Genomic DNA, 23,681 nt, shown 5'->3' with positions numbered 1-23,681 from the left:
CTATATATAGAAAGTAGGTCTTGTCATTTGTATCATCCAAGAATTGGTCATTTGTGTGATGTAAAGAAGTTTTCCCCCTCGAAGAGGGCTTATTTGAATTCGTTGATCTATCTTTTCTTCTATCTTGTGAGCTGCTTGCACAACATTTGGGATCAGAGCTTTGGATTCTAGGGTTTCGCTGCTCCAGAAATGTGACATCGAAATTTTTGCTATAACTATTTCTCTATGAAGTTTTAGAAGCTAACAAAAAACCTCATTTTAGCTAGAATCGTTTTTAACTTGGGGTCCGAATTTCAGATCTTGTCTCACTATAGTTTCAGAGATATGAGCTAAGGTATTTAGGGTTTTTGCAAGCTGTAGAATTGCATCTCAAATAGGCCATCGTGGAATTTTCACTATAATGTTTTTTTGGACAAAGGTTCAGACTCTGAAATGAAAACCCATTTGAGCTAAAATATTAATGAAACTTGTGCCGAAATTTTAGATCTTGTTTCCCTATATTTTCGGAGATATGGTCCAAGACATTTAGGGTTTTTGCAGGCTTTGGAATTACATCTCAAATAGGTGACCTTGGGATAATAGTCATAACTTTCTCCCTGAGCATCAGATTGAAATTTCGTCAGAAGTAACAGAAACAGAACGTAATATAGTTGTCACTGCATTGGTTTCAATTCTGAAGGTCGAGGCAGTGACACATGGCACATCATACAAGTTCGCTCTACTAAACTAGTCTATAATCAGGTTTCTTACACAACAATTTGTCACCGTCCCTGTTACCCCTCTCCCGCATCTTGGAGGACTCATTCCGGGACCTGTGAGAAGTGACATGACCTGAAAACACTTGCACTGTATTCCCCTAAGCATGAACTTCATACGCCCTGAAGACACCTTCTGCAAAATACCCATAAAAAGAGCCCTTTTGACATTGGCGTGGTTTCACCATGTATCACTCGCGTCAATTGGGGAAATCCTTCAAAGAGGGCACGCCAGTTGGTGCTCTGTCTCAAAGTCACACTCGCGCAAACCCAGTTGGGTAAATTTTTTAACAAACAAACTTACGAAGGTTCTTCCTAACCCACTCATGAACTGAATCTATATTGAGTTGGTATGGTTTGGCTTCGAATCTCCATAGAAGGGAAGTGGTTTGCCACCTCTCATTGAAGCTTCCTAGTGATAAAGCCAATCCCATGGATATTGTGGTTGATCTTATCCCTTTCCCCTCTATCTATAAAAGCTTGTTCTCTTGCCTTTGACAAGCTAGTTCCAGCATAGTGCTAGTGATAGTAGGAATTCCAGAAGTCCAAGAGATTGATGCTGCAAGAGCCTTCTTTGTACCCATAAGGCCAAATCCAAGCAAGGAGATTCTTGTGACCAAAGAGAGAGAGGCTTGTTCCAAATCCCAACAAGCTTTGCAAGGCATGTGTTGCTGATCACCCAACCAAAGGAGGATTTGACGTCAGAACTATGGTTGTATTCTTCTTTGTTTATCAATAATAGATGACTATCATTATGGTTCCACTCTATTGCCTTTTGTAATGATGATTGAGTTATATCTTTTCTGACCGATATATAGTTGCATCCATGGATTTTATTCTTGTATTTGTGTCGTTCTTTGCATGTGCAAGTGTCCATTCACGGAGATCGTGGGGATCGTGACCAGCCGGAGCGAAGGAAAGGGAGCGTCAACTCTTCTACAAATACTAGCGTTGGAATCCAAGTAGGCTCTCATCATTGACCTTTAATTTGCAATTAGGAACTTGCATGATAGCATTGTTTGATTGTTGCTAGACCCAGTCTGGGCTAGTAGGGATCGCCTCTATTCGCAAAGGGAATTTACCTCCACAAAAACTTGGCGACTCCACTGGGGAGTTAGCTTGTTGTTTGATTGGTAAACTTTAGACAGAGCCTGAAATACGTCCAGATAGCCTTCGAAACGCTATTGCTCTGCATTAGAGAAGTAGATCAACGCCACTTTAGTCAATCTCCGGTTTGGTTTACGAACTAAATAGCTTGGAGTTTGTCTTGCCTCTTTGGTCTTTTCTTATTTTGCTTGCTTGGTCAGCTTTTTGGGTTGATTTCCTCTGCTGTCTCTTACTTCCTGGTCTATCTGGATACTGTTAGCCAAGTCTTGGACCGCTTATTTTTATTTTTAACCTAGCAAACTTTACTAGTGTGCTTTTTAGCCTGATAGTCGCGCCAGTGGGCGCTAGTTGCACACAGACAACCCGCGCCAATCCCTGAAAGGCGCTAGTTGCAGCCTGACAGTCGCGCTAGGCCTGGAACATTTGTAGTTTGCTTGTTTGGAGCCTTCTAAGCTTGGGTTTTGTGTCTAGATACGTTTTTTCAATCACTTGAATGTGTCAGAGTCTTGTTTGACTGGTTTTTGACCTTTACCCTTTGGGTGTTTGCTTTTTTCCACCAATTTCACATTTTAGCCCTAGGGCATCTAGTGGCTTTGTGCAATCGAGCCTTCCTTAGGAGTTTTGGTCTTCTGTCGGTCCAGTTGACTTTTTGGTTACTCTCTTGCACTGGTTTAGTGGTTGTCAAGCTTTTTATTGTGTTATTCGAGCGATTTACTTCTTCTCCGCTTGGATTCTGCTTGGCTTCGTTTTGGGCTTAGATCACACGACCCATTGAGGTATTTGAGATCTTCCCTTGGTTTTGAAGGATTGCCTTGGTATTTAGGGACTTGATTGTGTTTTCATTGAGTGAAATTTGTTTTTTTACTCTTTGTTATTATTTCTCAAAATTTGTTTAGTGCATTTTGCCATCGAAAAAGAAAACAAACAATCTCTTTTGCTTTGCATTAGTTAATGGAAATTAGAGCTTTTCGTTGTTATTAGCGATTAGTAACTTTAGAGGAAAAGTTTTGTTAATTGCCATTAGCTGCATTAGAGTTATTGTTGATTGTTTTAAAGTCATTTTGTTTGTGTGAAAGCTCTCAACTCTCTTGTGGTTAGCATTCATCAAATGAAATGATATATTTGGCATATAGTTTGCATTTAGGAAATTTTGAGATATTACATACGGTAAGGCCTGAAAATTGAAACCTAATCCAAGATCAACCGTAAAATGAACTGAATAAATCTAACAATGCATTGGAACTTAACGCACACATTTAGAGGTCTAGGCTAGAGACGTGTTCCGGCGTCGTTAAACCTAGTCGCTGTTGTTTTCACATCAAGGATGGGTGATTCCTCCTTCTGTGACTCAATAGTGGTCTTATACGGATTTGTTCTCCCACGTACCGTCGAGGGGAGACCCCACTAGGTTATCATCCTTTATCCATAGGAAGCCGTGTCTACCGCCTTACAAGCCGTAACGCACCGAACACAACATTCGGGAAGATTGACTGTCGTACAGAAAGTCCTTGGTTTTCATATGATTTCCAAGGTGTATATGCAGTTTGATGGATTTGTTTGGTAAACCCTTTGCCTAGTTCTCCAGAGTAGTCACTTTTGATCCTTTTCGGACTCCCTAAAAGAAAAGGCTCATCTGAGCATTTGTCACTTCGGGCTCATTAAACACTTGAAGGCGACTAGAGTCATCTTTTTGTCCTTTTCTCGACTCTTAAAAAGTGAAAAGGTGAAGTTTGGTTCCTAAGTCCTAAAATTTATTCGGCCACGATTCAAATTTACCTGGTTAGAGCTTGTTTGCGTTAGCTTGAGTAGGCTTCTTTCTCGTTTTGATGGAAACTTTTCTGGGGTTCACCAACCCAGGAATCCCCTCTGATGGGAACCCTGGTCATTTCGCTCCTTTTGGAATGTTGGTGCTCCTTACATGGCGACGTTGTCCCTTCCTGGGTTAACTATTGGGTTTCCTGTTTGGTTGTTCTCAACCTCTTTGGTCCCTACTGTCTCCACTTCTGGTCAATCAGTCCCTCCACCTGAACAACATCATGTTGATTCTAAGGTGGACCTCTCCCCTTCTTCGCCTGTTTCTACATCCTCATCTTCTACTTCGCCTGGTGAAATTCTGGATTCAAGTAACCAGGTGGCTAAGAAGAATAAGAAGAAGACGAAGAAGAAGAAGTCTCCTAAGAGAGAGGCTAAAAGTGTAGCTACTGCCCCGAATACACCTAAAGTCGGGCCACCTTCTGCTCCTTCGCAGAAGGTCAAGTTTTCTTGTAGATTATGTAAGGAGGACCACCTTATTACTGATTGTCCTGGCATTCCTAGGGTCTTAGAAGTATGGTCTCGTGATCCGGCCCGCCCCTCATCATCCTCTGAAGCTGACGGCGATGCTACCTTATCGACTCACAAAGGAGAAAGGGAAAGTTCGAATCCCCTGTAGACTCTGTGAAGGCAATCATCCCCTTCACCTTTCTCCGCTCATGGATAAAGCATCCGTTGTTTTGGAAAGTCTTACAGCTCCTTAACCCCAACTTCCCGTTGGTTATCAACGTCTCTCTGCAATCGTAGATCGTCCTCCTGTTGACAAAGAGATTGATTCAAATTCTTCTCGTGTCAAGGCCCCTCTTCCCAAACCTAGTTGTGCCACGCCTGTTCCAAACCAACCATTGGTTGGAAAGAGTGTCGACTCCAGTTCACCACCCGATCACTCTATTTCGGAAGAGCATCACGCTCATGTTGTTCTCGTCTCCTCAGATTCTCTTGAGTCCGGAAATGACTCTCCTATCCCAGCTACTCCTGAAAGTCCTCCTTCGGTTCGTTTAGTGCATGGGGTCAATCATACGATTCCCCCACCAAGTAGTCTGGTCACTTCCTTCCATTGGAATCGCCTGATCACCGGCTACCTTCCATCCCATATGCCTTTCTATATTACAGTACATGTCTGTGCTAAGGCAGTACCTGGCACTGTTCTGGATGAAGGGGCGTCTGTCAGTCTTATGTCGTACACTACTTGGCAAGCTTTGGGTTCCCGCAACTTGGGCCGGTCACGCAGAATCTGTTGGCCTTCGACGGAGGAGCCTGTCCCTCTCTAGGAGTACTCCTGAAGTTCCCTATTACTTTGGAAGGCAAAACCGTCTACATAGATGTCCTCGTTACCCAAGGTGTTTTAGACTTCAGTATTCTCCTTGGTCGCGACTATGTTTATGCCATGGGGGCCCTCGTTTCTTCGCTTTTCCATGTGGTTTGTTTTCCACACGATGGAAGAATCGTGACTATCGATCAATTATCGTTCGTTAGTCCCCCGATGCCTCCTACGTCGTTGTTGTCCCCTCCTAGTTTTACCCACCAGTTGTATCTGCCCCACCACAGATCAACTACGTAGCCACTTATCCCGTGCCTGTATCTAGTGATGTTGCCGTCGTGCATAATTTCCTGGGGGCATTGGATCCTGACTTTCGCGATCTTGTCCTTCCACCGAGAGAGGCACTCTTGGAAGCCCCGACTTCTTATTCGTTATGATGAAGTTCGGGCGGAGCATAGTTCCTTTCCTATGTCAAGCTCCTTCAAAAATGAAACTAGGTGTCCGAGGATAGTTTTTCTCTTGTGACGACCTCGTTAAAAAACAAAACAAGGTGTCTGAGGATAGTTTTGATCTTGTGGCGACCTCGTTAAAAAATGAAACACCGTGTTCGAGCATAGTTCTTGATCTTGTGTCAAGCTCATTCAAAAATGAAATAACTGTTATGAGGATAGTTCTTTTCCTATGTCAACCTCATTAAAAAATGCAACATCTCTCCCTTTCCAATCAAGTCTTCTACTTAAGATCTCATAAAATACAAGTCGAGTCTTTCATTTCTCTCGAGACTGAACCTTCATTCCATCCACTTTGTTGAATGCAATGAAGCTTGGGGGGCATGTACCTCATTTTGCGTCATTACGCTGGGGGCATATGAACTTCTAACAAGCAGAATCCTCCATGGTTCATGCTTCTGTCACAAGGATAGTTCTTTTAAGTGTGTGTCAACCTTGTTAAAATAATGAAACATGAGCTCGTGCAATTTGAGTTGTCAACCTTCACTCCATTTTCAATGGACTTAAGCTTGGGGGCCATGTGCCTCAAATTGAGACACCATGCTAGGGGCATGCCCATTTCCCTTTCAAGCATAGTTTGCATGTGTACCATGTGCTTTTAAGCTTGCATAAAAATAAAATTCATCTCCAAGCATAGTTTGCGTATGTGATTATCATGTGTGCTTTTAAGCTTGTGTAAAATATAAAATATGTGTGATTAAATACATTTCGCATTGGGTCGTTTGTCATACAACTGATGCATTAGATTACACTTGTGTCAGATATTTGCATGGCATATAAAAACATCATCACATGTAAAAAGATCCATCTAGAAATAGGCATATGTATATATATATATATGTGTGTGTGTGTGTGTGTGTGTGTTGAAATGTTTGCACCGTGTGCATCACATAGTCCAAAAAATAATACATGTTCATCCTGATACATCCAGAGACGACATGTCTCTCAAAACTTTGCACGAAAAATAAGCCTAGGCGTCTAATCCCGGTGGTGCTCATGATAGCACGTCACCGCACGCACCAAGCGTCTCAACAGACGATGGATGCGACTAGGCACTCCCACTGTGTGCCTCTGGTATGCTAATGGGACATCAGCTAGTCGGGCATAGTCCAGAATCCCTCGGGCGATTCCCACAAGATTCTGGATCAGTTCCCCTCCCTCGACACCCTCTTCCTGAGGGTCAGCTGCGGGCTGGTTCCTCCGCGCTATAGGAGACATGCCGGCTAGTCTCTCTGGCCCAACATCTGCATATACATATGACTGTTGTTAGGACATGCATGTATTAACAAAAATAAAATAAAATCATAAAACATAAAAACAAAAAGAGATCATACCCAGCTCCTCGTCCCACTCCTCTCCCTCTGGCAGTGGGCGATCTAGGTCTCCGGTGAAGTCGGTCCCTGCATATGGCCAACCCTCTACCACAATCAGCTAACGGTGGAGCCATCCAAAGAACATGGGCCTCCAGGACATCTGCTGGCCTCCTCCTCCTCTGGGCATCAGCGCTGCCAGCGAGCCATACTAGGCTCTCGTGGAAATGGATCAGCCACTATGTCTCCTTGGCCCTGAAAGATTGGTAATTGTTCTAGGAAGAATGATACCACGATCGAACCATATCCAAACTACTTCACCCTCCCTCGCTTGCATTTTGTGAGCTACCTCTTTATGTTTGTGGTCACTGCTGTGGCCCAATAAAAAAGAGTCGGGTTTAGACATTCTGCAGCTAATAGAAGATGGTTCTTACTTGCCTCATGGGGCGCCTGTACCCCCGCAGCTTGGGTGATAGTGAACAACACCGCCCTGAGTGTCAGATCCTGAATGGTACGGATATCCACCTTTGCACTATTTCTCCTGAGTCGTGCCCCTGGGCACACTCATTCCATCACCTCACTCATCTTCTCTCCAGAAGGTCTACTCCCAGTCAAAATAGGCATCACCCCTCTCCGTGACAAACCTGTAATGAAGTAGACATCAAAAACGTCCAACTCTAACACTTGGTCCCGTAACCAGAACACTTGATCATTCACATCCCAAAGATCGACTATGTACTGTAGCAGCTTGGGCTGAGCTCGTAGGTAGGGCGTGAGGAAGACTTTCTTGAGCCCGCAATCCCTCAGAGCATTCATACAAGCTTCATCCTCGATGGCCAATGCATCCACACTGTCATGCTCTCTTTCCTTCCATTGCACTACCATTTTGCTTGCTTGCCTGCATCCACAAGGACAAATAAACCATAATTAGATCTCTGGTAAGCTTGAAATCTATCTAAATTCTAAATGCATTTGGAAAATGAAAGCGGAAAATTAGTTTGCACCATTGGCGTGACTATTTTTAAAATAGTCACGCCGATGGGCGCGAGCCTTTGGGGAAAATGGGCCCATTGGCACGGGTCCGTGCCCGATACCCGTGCCAACGGGGGAAGCCCTAATTTTTTAAAATCCCCTCTTCCTGAGGGCAAATAAGGAAGGAAAGACATTAAAAAATATATGAAAATGGAGCATGAGGAAGGACCTGTTACCTGGAACTAACGAAATTCCAAATGGTTGCACGGATCTGCCACAATCACCACCTGAAGTTCGCTACCCAAATGGACCATTGCTACTCTTCAGAGAGGTAAAAAGTAAAAGTAATTTTTTTTTTACCGTTTTTGCCATATTTATAACTTTTTGACTTGAAATAGGTTTTAAAAGTTATTTTTCTGAATATTTTAATATATATTTTGTCGAAAATGGGTTTTACACTTGCTTTTTGTGCAGCAACAGGTCTTTTATGCGACTTAGATCGTGAAACGAGTTGTACTTTATACTTTTTCGGACTTGGTAAATAAACGAAAAAGTCATTCTAGAGTCATCTTTCAGCTCTTTTCTGACTATCTAAATATGAAAAGATCGCTGAGTTACCCCTCTTGACTCGTTAAAATGTTAAAAAGAGGCGGTCATCTTTAAACTCTTTTTCGACCGTGTAAAGGCGAAAAGATTGTCAGGCCCTTTTGTTTCAGGCTCGTTAACAGTTACGAAAGGACGTGATTTCGATCACTTTTTTACTTTTTCAGGTCACAGTCACTAAACATGAAAAGTACTCCTCGATCGTAATGGTTGGGTGGTTCTTTCGAGCATTGTTTTATACTTTTTCGGGCTCGAGAGACACAACTTTACGAAAGAGGACACCCCTGGAGTTTACTTTTCTACTGTTTTTTTCAAACTCTCTAAACATGAAAAGACGTCGAGTTCTTCCTTTGTCAGACTCGTTAAAACCTGATGACATTGGATTCCGTCGAAATGACGCTTTACAATCATATGCTATCCCCATCAAGCTTGTTAATAACAAATAACTGGGTTACTCACCAGAAATGGTGGGGGAAATGGAACCACAATTGTTGTCGTGTCGGCAGTATGTCGCTCTTGAACATGGCACTTGTCTGCATTCGTGTCTGGGTGGGGACATCTCATCTCATTTTTCACTTGCCTCTGTGGGTTTGGGTGATCCTGTTTGACCTCTCATCTGCTCATTGCCTTGTCACCATGACCTTTGATCCATTGATGTCAAATACTGCCAAATCCGCTGTCGTGTCGCCGATATGTTCAAGAGAAGTTGACCTCTGCAAAATAACAACCTCCCTCTGATAACTCACATAATCCTAATTCACAACACTCTTTCTCTGTCTCGTGTCGATGATGTGGGAAACACTATGGCGCACCTTCGATCCAGGTCACTTCCTGTCGACTTCATTTTATTATCCAGGAAGTTGATCTAGAGACTCCCTTCTAATGCCTTGGAGTGTGCATGCCTCAATGGAAGGTTCTTCGTGTTCGACGCGAGGTTTTCATCATTGGCCTCCGATCGAATGATTCTACAGGTGTTCGCACCAGCTCATTGATTCGCACACCGTAGCTTGTACCTATAGTACCTTGAGGGCCATTTTCATTATTAGTGGTACCTCTCACGTCTGTTAACAGCTTTCACTATTGGCTGGTAATCAGATGATGTTCATGCATGTTCAACTTCAACTCATGTATTTGCATGCTTGAACTTGTACTTGTTCGGGTCGAGATGGAGCACAATACCTTGGATTTTGTCTGTTAGAGTCGAGGCTGCGATTTTGTAGATTATTATGATTCTTACATGACTCATTCACTACATGGTTGCGACCATGCCTGAGTTTATTTGTCGATCCTCACTAGATGGCTGCGCCCATACCTTGGATCTCGATTATTGTGTACTCTGTTATGGATGGCTGTGCCCATACCACATATATCATGTACTTGAGATATCAGTTGTACTTCTCCATGCAGGTTCTCTGGCGGCAGTGTGTTCGGTTGCACGTGTTATTGTAAAGCATTTCACCCCTCTATCTCTCTCGGGCCTCATGCTTTAGGGGGCATCTGTTACACAGCAATTTGTCACCGTCCCTGTTACCCCTCTCCCGCATATTGGAGGACTCATTCCGGGACCTGTGAGAAGTGACATGCCCTGAAAACACTTGCACTGTATTCCCCTAAGTATGAACTTCATATGCCCTGAAGACACCTTCTACAAAATACCCATAAAAAGAGCCCTTTTGCCATTGGCGCAATTTCACCATGTATCACTCGCGCCAATGGGGGAAATCCTTCAAAGAGGGCGCGCCAGCTGGCGCTCTGTCTCACGCCAACCCAGTTGGGTAAATTTTTTAACAAACAAACTTACGAAGGTTCTTCCTAACCCACTCATGAACTGAATCTATATTGAGTTGGTATGGTTTGGCTTCGAATCTCCATAGAAGGGAAGTGGTTTTCCACCTCTCATGGAAGCTTCTTAGTGATAAAGCCAATCCCATGGATATTGTGGTTGATCTTATCTCTTTCCCCTCTATCTATAAAAGCTTGTTCTCTTGCCTTTGACAAGCTAGTTCCAGCATAGTGCTAGTGATAGTAAGAATTCCAGAAGTCCAAGAGATTGATGTTGCAAGAGCCTTCTTTGTACCCATAAGGCCAAATCCAAGCAAGGAGATTCTTGTGACCAAAGAGAGAGAGGCTTGTTCCCAATCCCAACAAGCTCTGCAAGGCATGTGTTGCTAATCACCCAGCCAAAGGAGGATTTGACGTGAGAACTATGGTTGTATTCTTCTTTGTTTATCAATAATGGATGACTATCATTATGGTTCCACTCTATTGTCTTTTGTAATGATGATTGAGTTATATCTTTTCTGACCGATATATAGTTGCATCCATTGGATTTTATGCTTGTATTTGTGTCGTTCTTTGCATGTGCAGGTGTCTATTCACGGAGATCGTGGGGATCGTGACCAGCCGGAGCGAAGGAACGAGAGCGTCAACTCTTCTACAAATACTAGCTTTGGAATCCAAGTAGGCTCTCATCATTGACCTTTAATTTGCAATTAGGAACTTGCGTGATAGCATTGTTTGATTGTTGCTAGACCCGGTCTGGGCTAATAGGGATCACCTCTATCCGCAGAGGGGATTTACCTCCATAACAAGGTCATCATGGGAGGTTTGGCATAAGTATTTCTTGAAGAATACAATATTTATTAGACCTGTGGTTAGAAAGAGGACTCAAAGGACTACCACAAGATGAAATTTCAAACATTGAAGATTTGAAATTATAGAGATATAACAGATTCAATATCGAGCTCCTAAAACCAAGAAAAAGAATGAACCAAATCAAGAAAATAGAAACACCTAGTAGGAAAAATTGGAGGGATTATTTGAATAATGTGATCAAAGATATGATAAATAAGATCAATGGTATAGAAGAAAAATTTAATGAAAACATGGAACATTTTAAGAAAGACATGGAAGGTTTGAAGGAAGGTGGGAAAAAGTCACTACATGAAAGGCTTCCTAATGGTGAAAAGGTAGTAGAGGAAACTCATGATGAGAACAAATGTAATTTTAATCATGATTTCATAGAATCTAACATTGGATTGAGGACTCATCATGTTCCAAAGAATGATATGAGGAAGTTTCATGGAAAGGATCTCGTAACATGGATACTACAGATGGAGCAATATTTTGATCTACATGATGTGCAACCGCCACAAAAGGTACGTATTGCATCTTTATATTTAGAACCAAATCAGTTTGTATGGTATAAAGGGCATTGTTCTCGTAAACCACCCTTCGCCTGGTCAATTTTCATGAAGGAAATGATAGCACATTATAAGGATGCAAAGAGAAATGCCTTCTTTAGCCAATTGATAAATCTCAAACAAAAGGGTTCAATGGTAGAGCACATTGAGGAATTCCAAAAATCGATCTAAAGGTAAAAGATATTCTAGAAGAGCATATAATTGATGTTCTCATAGGGACTTTAAAGGATAACATTCAACATGAGGTTTGCCTTTGGGAACCTGATCCATTGGAGAAGGCATTTAGGCTGATAAGAAAAATTGAAAGAAAAATTATGGCAACAATGAAGTCTACTACTCACAACTATAAAGATGGAAGTGTTTCTTCCCTAGACTTCTAAAACCTACAAGATTGACACCACAACAATTGGGACAAAAAAGAGAAAAAGGGATTTGTTATAGTTGTGATAGAAAATAGATTAAAGTTGACAAGTGTGTTGAGAAGAAATTATCTTACATAGATTGTGAAGGGGAGGAAGAAAAGGAATAAGAAACATCAAAAGAGGAGGGTATATACCAGCAACCAACCCTAGAGAAAGAAGAAATTAATATGACTATATCTTGTAATGCATTGGCAGGAATTACCACTCCTTAAACTCTTAATATAGAAGGACATATCAAAAATAAAAAGGTAATATTGTCGATTGATTCGAGTAGTACCCATAATTTTATTCATTGTAAGATAGCCAAGGAATTGAATTGCTTCTTATATCTAGCCCCAGAGTGTCATGTGATGGTTGCAAATGGAGGAACCATAAATTTCTCTAGAAAGTGCCATAATATCAATCAATCCATGGAAGAATATGTAATGAATAGTTCAATGCTTTCCATTCCAAGGGGTGGTGTTGATGTTGTACTAGGAGTGCAATGGCTACAATCTTTGGGTATGATAGCTTTTAATTTTCAAGAACTTTTCTTGAAATTTTTTGGGAAGGAAAGGAAGCTAGATTAAGGGGTAGCACAGGGAAACCAAGAAAGATAATTAGATCTAACAACATGACAAACCTTCTAAACAAATAACAATTGGGTGTAATTGCAAAATTTTGTTCACTAGAGGTTCCCACCTGGAAATCATCTATTTCTCTAGATCTCCAAAAAGGTTTGGAGAATCATTCCAAGGTATTTGAGACTCCCAAAGGTCTCCCAACTATTCATGATCATGATCATACTACTCATTTAATTCCAGGAAGTGTTCCCCCAAACATCAGGCTTTATAGATATCCATATGCCCAAAAGAGTGAAATTGAATGCATGGTTGCAGGAATGCTAGAGGTTGGTATAATTCAACCTATTCAAAGTTCTTTCTCTGCTCTAGTGGTATTGGTACACAAGAAGGATGGATCATGGTGACATGTTTGTATACTATAGGGAGCTCAACAAGCTTACTATTAAAGGTAAATTTCCCATTCCTGTCATTGATGAATTATTGGATGAATTACATGGATGAGTTTACTTCACCAAGTTGGATCTTCATTTAGGATATCATCAAATCAGAAAGAAAACTAAAGACATTCCAAAAACAACATTTAGAACCCATGAGGGTCATTATGAATTTTCGGTCATGCCTTTTGGCCTTACCAATGCACCTTCTACATTGCAAGGTTTGATGAATTCCACTTTCAAACCCTTAGAAAAATTGAGTTAGTATTTTTTGATGACATACTAATCTACAAAAAGTCTCGGAAGAATCATGTTCAACATGTTGACAGGGTGCTCAAACTATTGGAGGAGAAACAATTATATGCAAAAAGCTCAAAATGTTTCTTTGGAGTACAACAGGTGGAATATTTGGGTCATATTATATCTCATGAAGGTGTTAAGGTAGACCCTAGAAAAATTAAAGCCATTAATGAATGGAAAATTCCCACATCCATAAACCATATCCCAGGATTTCTCAGGTTGGCAGGGTATTATTACAAGTTTTTTAGGTATTATGGGAGAATAGAAGTACCTCTAACAACATTTCTAAAGAAATATGCATTTTCATGGACTCCAGAAGCAACAAATGCCTTTGAACATCTAAAAGAGGCAATGTGCCAAGCACTGGTCTTAGCTATGCCAGAATTCACAAAAATATTTATTGTGCAATGTGATGCCTCAGGAAATGGAATTGGTGTTGTTTTAATGCAAGAAGAAAGACCCATTGATTTCAAAATTCGTCCAATCAAAGGAGAGTATTTACACAAAAATATTTATGAGAAGGAAATGTTGGCAATACTACATGCACTTAAGAAATGGAGACCTTCCCTAATGGCAAGACACTTCAAGGTAAAACCGGATCATGATAGACTTAAATACTGTTTAGAACAAATATTATCTTCAAAATAACAACAAAAGTGGGTCATAAATATGTTGGGTTATGACTTTTAAATCATCTATGAAGAAGGGAGAAAAAAGGTTGTTGCAAATGCACTCTCAAAAAAGGATGAGGATGTGGAAGCATTGTTTTGTGACATTTCTATTATCCAACCAGATTGGATAAATGAAGCAAGGGATGAATGGAAGAATGACGAAGAAGTGTGGGCACTCATTCAAAAGGTGAGAAGATCCCAATTCAAACAATATTGCCAGAACTTGACGAGGAAGGGGAAATCATATTAGAACCTGAAGTGGTCACAGAAACAAGAAATCAAGAGCTAAAAAATCGATCAATTTTAGAGTATCTCATCAAGTGCAAGAACTAACCCACTGAAGATTCTACATGGGAGGATGATAATTTTATATAGAAGCATCCAAAACTCTTAAGCATTGAGGACAACAAATTTTGAAGGTGAGGAGCATGTTAGGTCACTATACTACTAGTGTAACTCCTTATTGTTATTAGTGCAACGTCCTTATTATATTATTGTGCCCATATAGTCCTAGTGTTGTTACTATTGTGCCCCATGGAATCCCAATATTGTTATTGTTGTGCCCCTACAATATTATTGTTATGTAGGCTTTGATTGTATCGGGACCGCTTAGACTCATATATATATAGAAAGGAGGTTTTTTCATTTATATCATCCAAGAATTGTTCATTTGTGTAATGTAAAGGAGTTTTCCCCTTTGACGAGGCTTATTTGAAGTCGTTGATCTATTTTTTCTTATATTTTTTGAGTTGGTTGCATAACAGGCTCACATCTCCTTGGTACAAAGTTTCTATTAGCTCCACAATTCAAAATGCACGATATTAGATTTAGAAGTATGCCTTCAAATGATGACACAAATAGATATCTCTGCACCAAATAAAACTTAGCTTCCACACATAAATCTCAATTAGGATTTGTGTAAGGAATGGCTTGATTCTATTTCAGGTCTGTAAAAAACACACACATAAGGTCATGGATCTATTTCACAAATCACTCCTCAAATGGCTTGTATCTCTTGTAATTTGCAAAGCCCGTTCTTCTCATATTTCCAAATTTTTGTACTTCAAATCAACCAAATAAATTTCTATTGATTCTGCTTGATAAAGCTCTTTTAGAGTCAACTAGAGCATGTAATTTGCACTAATTTGAAAATTCATTCTTGGAGATGACTTGTAAAATCATTCTTGGATCTTCCTTGTAAATTAATTATTGGGGATGACAGGTAATTGATTTGACCTATTGGAGAGGTTCCATATCAACTTCCTTACATTTCCTACGACTGAACAAACTTAGCTCTTCGAAAGATCTTGTGATAAATGTTTCTAATGTTTTTGGCAAGCTCCAGTGGATTATGGATGAATAATGTCTTTAGAAGATAGGAAAAGAATGCTAGAAGCAGTAGAGTGTTCTTTGATTTATTTATTTTTTGCCTTCAGAACGAGAACTTCTACTAGGTTTATCTTTAAGAAAAGCTTCTACACAAGCCACGAATGAGTCTGCTAGGGATGTAGGATTATAGCCACTGTCTAAGGCCAAGACAATCTTTCCAAGTACATAATCCATTGACTTATATTTTGTTAATAAATACCCATAAGGTGTACGTCACCATCCAACCAATGGGTTACCAAATGCTACAAGATGCTCCTGCTCGAATTGTTTCCAGTTTTGGGTGTCATCATTAGTTAAACCTAGCAAAATTTAATATGATGATCTCATGATATCAGTCCCAACATCCTCAATTTTCAACTCAACTACATAGAATCAACTAGCAACTGGAGTAGTCACACCAATTGATGGATTCAAACATATTCTTCTTTCATCTATTGGTTTTAACAACATGTTTGACTTTGACCATGACTACTCCTTACTTTGAAATCAATGACAACATGTCAAAAATACAATATTATATTATATTAAACATAGTATTATAATATTATAATAGTAATGTGAAATTTAGAGAGTGTGTACAATTTTTACAAGAAATTTTATTAGAGAATTTACGAGAGGAATGTGTATATGTTCCAATACAATTTGATGTAGGTTTTACTCAAGATATTTATGTAATTTATGGGAGAGATTCATTTCTCATAGAGCTTTACATACACATGCCATTTATAAAATTAGCATAGAGCTTCAACTACCAACATCATTTAGAAATTCTAATTTATTAGTTTCTTATATTTATTTTATCCTTGGTATGATACTCCTTGGTGTGAGAAAAATCCCCTTTTACATTTACTTGATTTACCAATTTTTCCATTTGTATCTACTTCACTTCCTTGTTTGAATGGTCAAAGTATACATAACATAGTCAAATCTTCTACATACCAAAAGGAAGCAATATTTTTACCATGTCATTATGAAAACAATTTTAAAATATTAAATCTCATCATATCATAAAACAATTTAGATCTGCATAATTCCTTTAAAATGTATAGAGACTACTCCATTGTGTTATTTCCTAATAAGTTATTATTAATAATAAGTTATTCTAATGGTCATCATAATGTTATTAATTTATTATCTTCACATTAATAATATTAACAAAATATTAATATTTATATTGATATTAATAATAAAATTATCATTGATTAACCTTGGTGATTCTCTTGTAGAGGGTTCGGGACTGCAACTTGAGCTAGGGTTGGATTTGGCGCTAGGGTTTTGACTTAGGGTACAATGGCGGACACGTGGGGGGGAGTGTTGCTCCCTCCTATAGTCAAGTAGTTATAAAGGGAAGTAAGGATGCGGGAAATAAGCATTTCAAAAAACCTCTGGAGAAGGTATTAGAGGTAAGAAGCAAGGGAACAGTGGGAAGAAACGGACTTTAGGATCAGGAAGGGGTTCAAGAGGAAAAAAGTAAGGAAAAGGAGAATGGAGGCAGCAGTGAAAAACCTACTTCCATAAAGTCTACTGGGGTCTAGAAACTGATGTCGAGCATTACTCCTCAGGTCATATTGAGCGATCCAACGATACAAGCACATAGGGATCATATGAAAAAACATGTGATCATATGTAAATTCATGGGGTTATGGCTGAGGGAGAGGGTGTTACACGTTTAGATGAGGATCCATTGGAAGCCAAAGGGGGAAATACACCTACATCTGGGTTCTAAGGGCTTATTCATAGTGGTGTTCATAAGCCTAGAGGACAAAGATAGAGTGTTCGAAGGGGGCCCGTATTTCTATGCTATGGTAGGACTCTACATGCGGCCATGGATGATGAACTTTGTCCCAAATGTGAGACATTCACATCAGTATCGGTATGGATCAAACTATACTCCATTCCTCTGGATTATTGGCTACCAGAATCTCTAAAAACAATAGACAACAAGTTGGGGCATTTTCTAAATATCTCAGAGGCAACTCTGAAAGGAAAATATACATCTTTCGCCCGAATATGTGTGGAAATGGACTATCTGGAGCCCTTCTGGAAGCAATAATTTCAGAAGTGTATGATGAAGAATGGGTGCAGACTATGGACTATGAGCACATCTCATTTAGGTACCGCAAATGCCATGAACATGGGTATCTATTCCGATACTGCCCAACAATCATTATGGAAGGTAATGGGAAAACTACTGTGGATAGAAATCAAGAGGGTTTCACCAAGGTTGGGGGCAAAGGGAAAGGGGTTAAACATCCACAAAAGAAGATAAATGAGGACATACATACAAGACACGATAGTTTCAAGATCCTAGAGGAAGAAGAGGGGAACAAGGATACAGTCCAAGACATGGAGAACATAAGCATTGGAAGCTTTTGCAGGTCTTTCACCGTATCTACTCCCACCTGCAAACCCTAAAAACTGTTAGACTTTTCATGTGAAAAGGAAGGATAACATGTTAGCAGATCATTTGGCGAATGAAGGTGTCACCAATAGGGATAGGGATTCTCGGCATGCTTGGGATTTGTTATCTCCAGGCAAACTATGGGAGGACTATCTTTGTCAAGCAAACGTAGATATGGAGCTATGGATTAAGAGAATGGATCGAAGGGGTTCAGGAGATAGGCGAGAAGATGGAGAACCCTAAACCGTCTACCCTTTTTGGTTTTTGCTGCAATCCAAAGCTCTTTTTCCTTTCGATTGGGTGGCAAAAGGACCGACTCGAGAAGTAACATGGGTTTGGTCATCCATTTTTATATTTCTTAGATGGTGTTTGATAGAGAATATGGGAGGAAGGCTCAAGAACCACCTGCTAGACTGGATTAACAGTTTCCACTTGGAAAAAAGAGCGTGCATGCTTTTTCGCAAGACGAGTGATTCAAGAACCACAAGTGGTATATCAGGTGGGATCCAAGTGGTTTCTAGTCTTTTTAGGTTGGCCCCCGATTCCACTCTTTGTGCGACATGTTGCAGCGAGGAGGTGAGAAAAAACCACCCTCATTGGTGGTTAATCCTCGCACTACTTTTCCGCCTGATATCTACGAATATCGTCAGATCCAAGTCGGGTGATCAACGGTGGAGATCTGGTCGTGTTAGTTGGTTTGGTGTTTCGGACCCGAAAGAGTTCAGAGAGCTAGGCCTTAAATTTTCATCGCATCCATAAGATAGTTTCAAGTGTGGTTTGTTGTTGGCATTCTTATGGCCCCTCGGAGGGTCTTTTGTGGAATTTTTGTGGGCCTCGTGTCTATGGACCTATCTTCCAAGGAGTTCAAGGTTCATTTGGTGCACATCAGTATGACCAGATGGTGATTGTTTGCTTTTTGACCATAGTGATTGGCTGGATCTTATCGGTTTTCTTGTTCAGGCTTTTCATGGTTTCGGGTGCATGGTTTACATTTTTCCTTCCGTGCTGTCTGTTGAACTCTCACAGAACGGGTGTGGCTACATGTAAATTATGTACTATTGGCTAGATTAATAGAAGGTCCTACTCTTACTTGATCAAAATAATAATAATAATAATAAAATTATCATTAATAATGATATTATTAATGTTAAGACTACTAATAATATTAACATTAATATTATATACCAGTATAATATTATATATAATATAATAATCTTTTTTACATTATATAATATTATAATATTCTATTATATTCAGTATTGTATTATAATATTGTATTGTTAAAGATAATATTATGGTGTTTAAAAGCCTTGAGGGTTAGTTTAATTGGTCAGGTCCCTGTCATTAAAGCGCCTTTACTATTGAGAGGTTACAGGTTCAGTCCTCTTGACCCTCTCGGGGTTAGGCTCTGTCATTGATCTAGCAGGAAGTGGCCCCTTTCGGTGCATCTTCTTGGTAAAAATACTCCATTGACGTAGCGATCACCGATCTCTAGAGTTCATGAACCACGCAGAAAGAAAAAAAGAATGTATAGATATATATATATATATATATATATATATATATATATATATATATATATATATATATATATATATATATATATATATATATAGATATAGATATAGATATATACCATATAATATTATGCTTACTTTTAGATAGAATTATATAATATTGACCATAATTAACCATAGGGGAAAATTAAATAAGGCAATTACCTATGGTAAAACAAAAGTTGGATTTAGAAGCTCATCAAAATATTAAAATTAAAGATAAAAAAACAAGATATCGAAAATTGTAGATGGATGATGTGCATCGCTTATAAAGTAATGACATTAATAATGTCCAATGACTTCAACGTATGCACAAAGTACTTAATGATTGTGTGCATTACCTTCAAAATCTCAAAATCCGATAAAAATAAGATACCACAAATTATTGAAATTTCCACCAAATTAAAGGTGTTAAGGGATATGTAAGGTCTTAACTCAATTGAAAATTACTTTGATAGTAATATCTTATTTTTCATTGAAAGAAAAACATTTCAACGCAGATGTTAAGTCGTAATTATTTTTTATTAATTGCACTAGATGCATTGATTTCAATGTAGATGTTGATTTGTAATCTTATTTTATTGGTTTTTTGAATTAGATGCATTGAGTTCAATGTAAATGTTAATTTGTGTCTAATGTAAATAAATGGATGATATGTGTTGCATTAAAGGTCATTAGATTGATCGTTTGCATTCATTTATGTAAGCACAAAGTAATTATTGACAATGTGCATTTATTTTTGTGTTGTACATTAATTCAAGTTATCATGTCCTCTCATCATAATAGAATAGATGATGTGTACATTAAGGATTTAAGAAGAATAACACATGAGATTTTAGATGGAGAGAATAACAAGAACGCGTGAATTTAGAAGAAATGGGTGATGATAAAGGGAAGATCAAAGAAAGAAGAAAGTGAAGAACAGAGAGGATATCAAAGAGAATACCGACAAGGAAAATCATAACAAATGAAATTCAAAGAATGTGAAGAGTAGAGGATAAATATAAATGAAAAGAAATAACAAATTGATCAAGAAAGTAATAATAAATGACAACCTAGGAGTGTCAAACCCAAAGTGAGAAACGAAGGGGGGTTCAACAAAAACAATCATAACAAATGACAACTGAACAATAATGAGAATAAATGAAAGAAAAAAATTGAATGACAAAGAACATATCAAAGAAAATATTAAAAAACATATTAACAAAGAAAGTAACATGAAATGAAAACTAAGGAGTTTTAGGATCAAAGAATAGAAAGAAAATACACTGCAAAGAGGGAATCAACAAAATAAAGCAGAGGAAATGACATATGAAGAGCATGAAAAATAGAAAAAATGAACAGTTGAACAAACAAGAACATATTGAGAAAGAAAACAATATTCGAGCAAATTAGACATAGTACAAGGTGTGGAAGAAAATCCTATGGAAAAAAGATGTTTAAAAGATATCTATGCCCAAACTGAACATTTTATTTTTGTTTATATGAATAGTGCACATCGAAAAGTTTGTGATATGATTGATCAGTTAGCTCAAATTCAAATGTGTTATGTGTGTGTGGAGTCATATGATCGTGGAATTCAATTATTTAATACAAATACAAGTCATATGTTCATGACATATAGAAGAGATGAAACTCATCACATAATTTTAGTTGATAATCATATAAATTAGGAAAACAACCTTGAGTTCTTGGACTGCTCACACAAGTTGAAGAGATGTTGAGAGCATGTGCAAGTTCAAGTGTGCAAGTTATGCATTCAATAGGTGGAAAATACAAATATAGAGGATACAACATTAGTTTGAAAAAATTCTTTTAACCTAGTTAGATTAATCTTAGACATATTTGGCATATTTAAAATGATAGGATTAATATTAGACACACTTAACATATTCAAAATGATCAGACTAAATATATGTTCAATAATTTTTATGTAGGATACAACTAAAACCATCTTAGATTCATCTTAACTATGCATTTACCAAGCATTAAGAGGAATCAAATCTCTTGAGATGCAAACCTTTCCTAAATTTTCACATTCAAAAAGAGGTTTTCACATTAAAAAATTTGATCCCTCTGTGCTTAATATATCTAGTGTTAATATGGATCTATATTGATTATCAACTCAATCACAATTATAAATAAACACTACACATCAAATTTTTTTGCTCCAGTGTAAATTATTAGACAATAAACAAAAACAAACAATAAATTTAAACAATATCATAATAAAATACCAAATAACATAAATAACAAAAATAACAAAAATTATTTACTTAAAAACCAAATTATGTATCTATATATATATAAACTCTCTCTTAAAACTCTCCTTTTTAAAAAAGAATTAAAAAACCATGGAGAATAAACCCCCCACCACTGGTATAAGTTCAACTCATTTGATTTATTGTGTAAGTCAAAATTAACATTATTTCCAAATTAAGATAATATTTCACCGATCAAAATTAATATAACATTCAAAAAAATATGAAAAACTTATGAACAATCTCATAAAAGGTATTATTCTCTTATTTTATTTATTCTCACATACAACCCTTTGAGGTCACAGTGACTTAACTAAGTACCATCTTCAAATTTAAACATATTTTTTTACAATATCTCCTCAGAATTACATAAATAAAAACAGTGTGTAATCTAACTTCATTAAGCTTATCTTACTAATTTTATCACACCTTTCATAAGCCTATCTCATTAATTTTATCACAACTTTGATTAGAAACGTATTTTGATCTCTAGAGAAAACTGAAGGGACGTCTGGCTAGGGGCACGACAGGCGATACTTGCAGGAGAGCCAAAGGCAAATCGAAAAGGCGATCAAAGTAGCAACAAACAGAACTCTTTCTGCACTCCACTTCCAATGGTTACTGTTAATGCCCATATTGCCCAAATCATCTTCTTTTGCATCAGATACTGTCATCCATGATGTGTAGGAGCGGCTCATGCTCTTCAATCTAATTCCCTCACGAAGGCAACGGTCAAGAAGTGAATTTCGTTTTTCTATGTGTAGTCGTCCACGTTTAAGCAGGTGAAACTGCTGCAGGAATTCCCGAATGAGGGTGACAATCACTCCACAGGAGACAAAAGCTGACAGAGCGAGTAGACCCCACGAATCCTGACAATTGCTTTGTTCTGCAGAAAAGACCGCATCGAGAATGGCTGCCTGCATGATCGCGTAAAAACTTAAAAACTTGTATATGCTACCTATAATTTTGGAGTAGTTACCTTCTGCCTGCGAAATCTTCCGATCCAAATATTCAAGATCGTCAATACTATCCTCGACAAGGACACTGTCGTCAAGAGGATCGAGTTGAACTGTACTGGCTTGCTGATTTCCTGTCACAACAATATGATTAACATTGGGTTGTTCATCGTCTATCACAACCGTATGATAAGCATCTTCTGTTTCTGTCATTTCCAAGTGTGTGCCGCGGGCGTTTTCTGATGTAATGAGATGATCTGACATACCGTTTTAGTTATCGAACCTAATTGGCCAAACCAAACAAATACAGTTAGTTCCTCGAAAGCAACAGCCAGCGTATGCATAACACGATGGTTGAATTTAATAAAATATTGCCAGAAATGAAGATAATGAGAAATCGGGGCAGAAGCAGCAGTACATCCAAAACGGCGAATGCTATTTCCAAGCTTACAGCAATATAAATGCCCTCTGATATGCCAGGGAAATAAGGTTCGCCCTTTCTCTCTACCCTCTATTCATTTGTTCATGTGATGTAATTCAGAGAGCAAGAATTATTTCTCTAACATGTAAGAGGGCATTTATATTGCTATAAAGTTGAAAATAGCTTTGGCCAAAACGATCCCAAACAGTATTGTCCAGCGGGACTGGAATTGCCGTACAGAAAGAAAAAATTAACGCTGTATTTAAAATACCTCTAAAATATTCTATATTAGATTACTTCTGAAATTGATCTCCAGAAACCTTATATGAATATTAGGTTAAATTCTGTGCATCATCTAAAGAAACCAAGGACGAGCATTAGGATCACGTCTGAAATGAACCTACGGAATCTAAAGAGGAGTTTTAGAAGTACTACTGAAAAGCGTTTAATATAATGAGCAAAAGTGGGACGAAGGTGCTGCGAAGATCCCAAGGATTTTTGTTGCACATCATGGAATGTGCACCGTAATTCCGCGGTATATCATGGTGGCTGACAGTCAGCTATCAAGACACCGCCGCTGGCCCACGAGTGGCCAGCCTGAGAGAGCTGCCAAAAAACTCCACATCATGACATGGATGCAACATGGTGGAGAGTTTTAAAGGCATTTGCGGTGCATAATGTCTCAACCAGGAGAGATTTGAACATTGACTGGAAGATTTCGGCCTCGCCTACCGAGGTTGTAAATTTGCAAATTTAAGATTTCTGCTTGGACTAC

This window comes from Pinus tabuliformis, chromosome 7, assembly GCF_031772625.1.
Source record: "Pinus tabuliformis cultivar Carrire ecotype Pingquan chromosome 7, CPIR1, whole genome shotgun sequence".
Lineage (NCBI taxonomy): Eukaryota > Viridiplantae > Streptophyta > Pinopsida > Pinales > Pinaceae > Pinus > Pinus tabuliformis.
The sequence above is the reverse complement of the archived record's forward strand: the minus strand, read 5'-3'. Positions refer to the sequence as shown.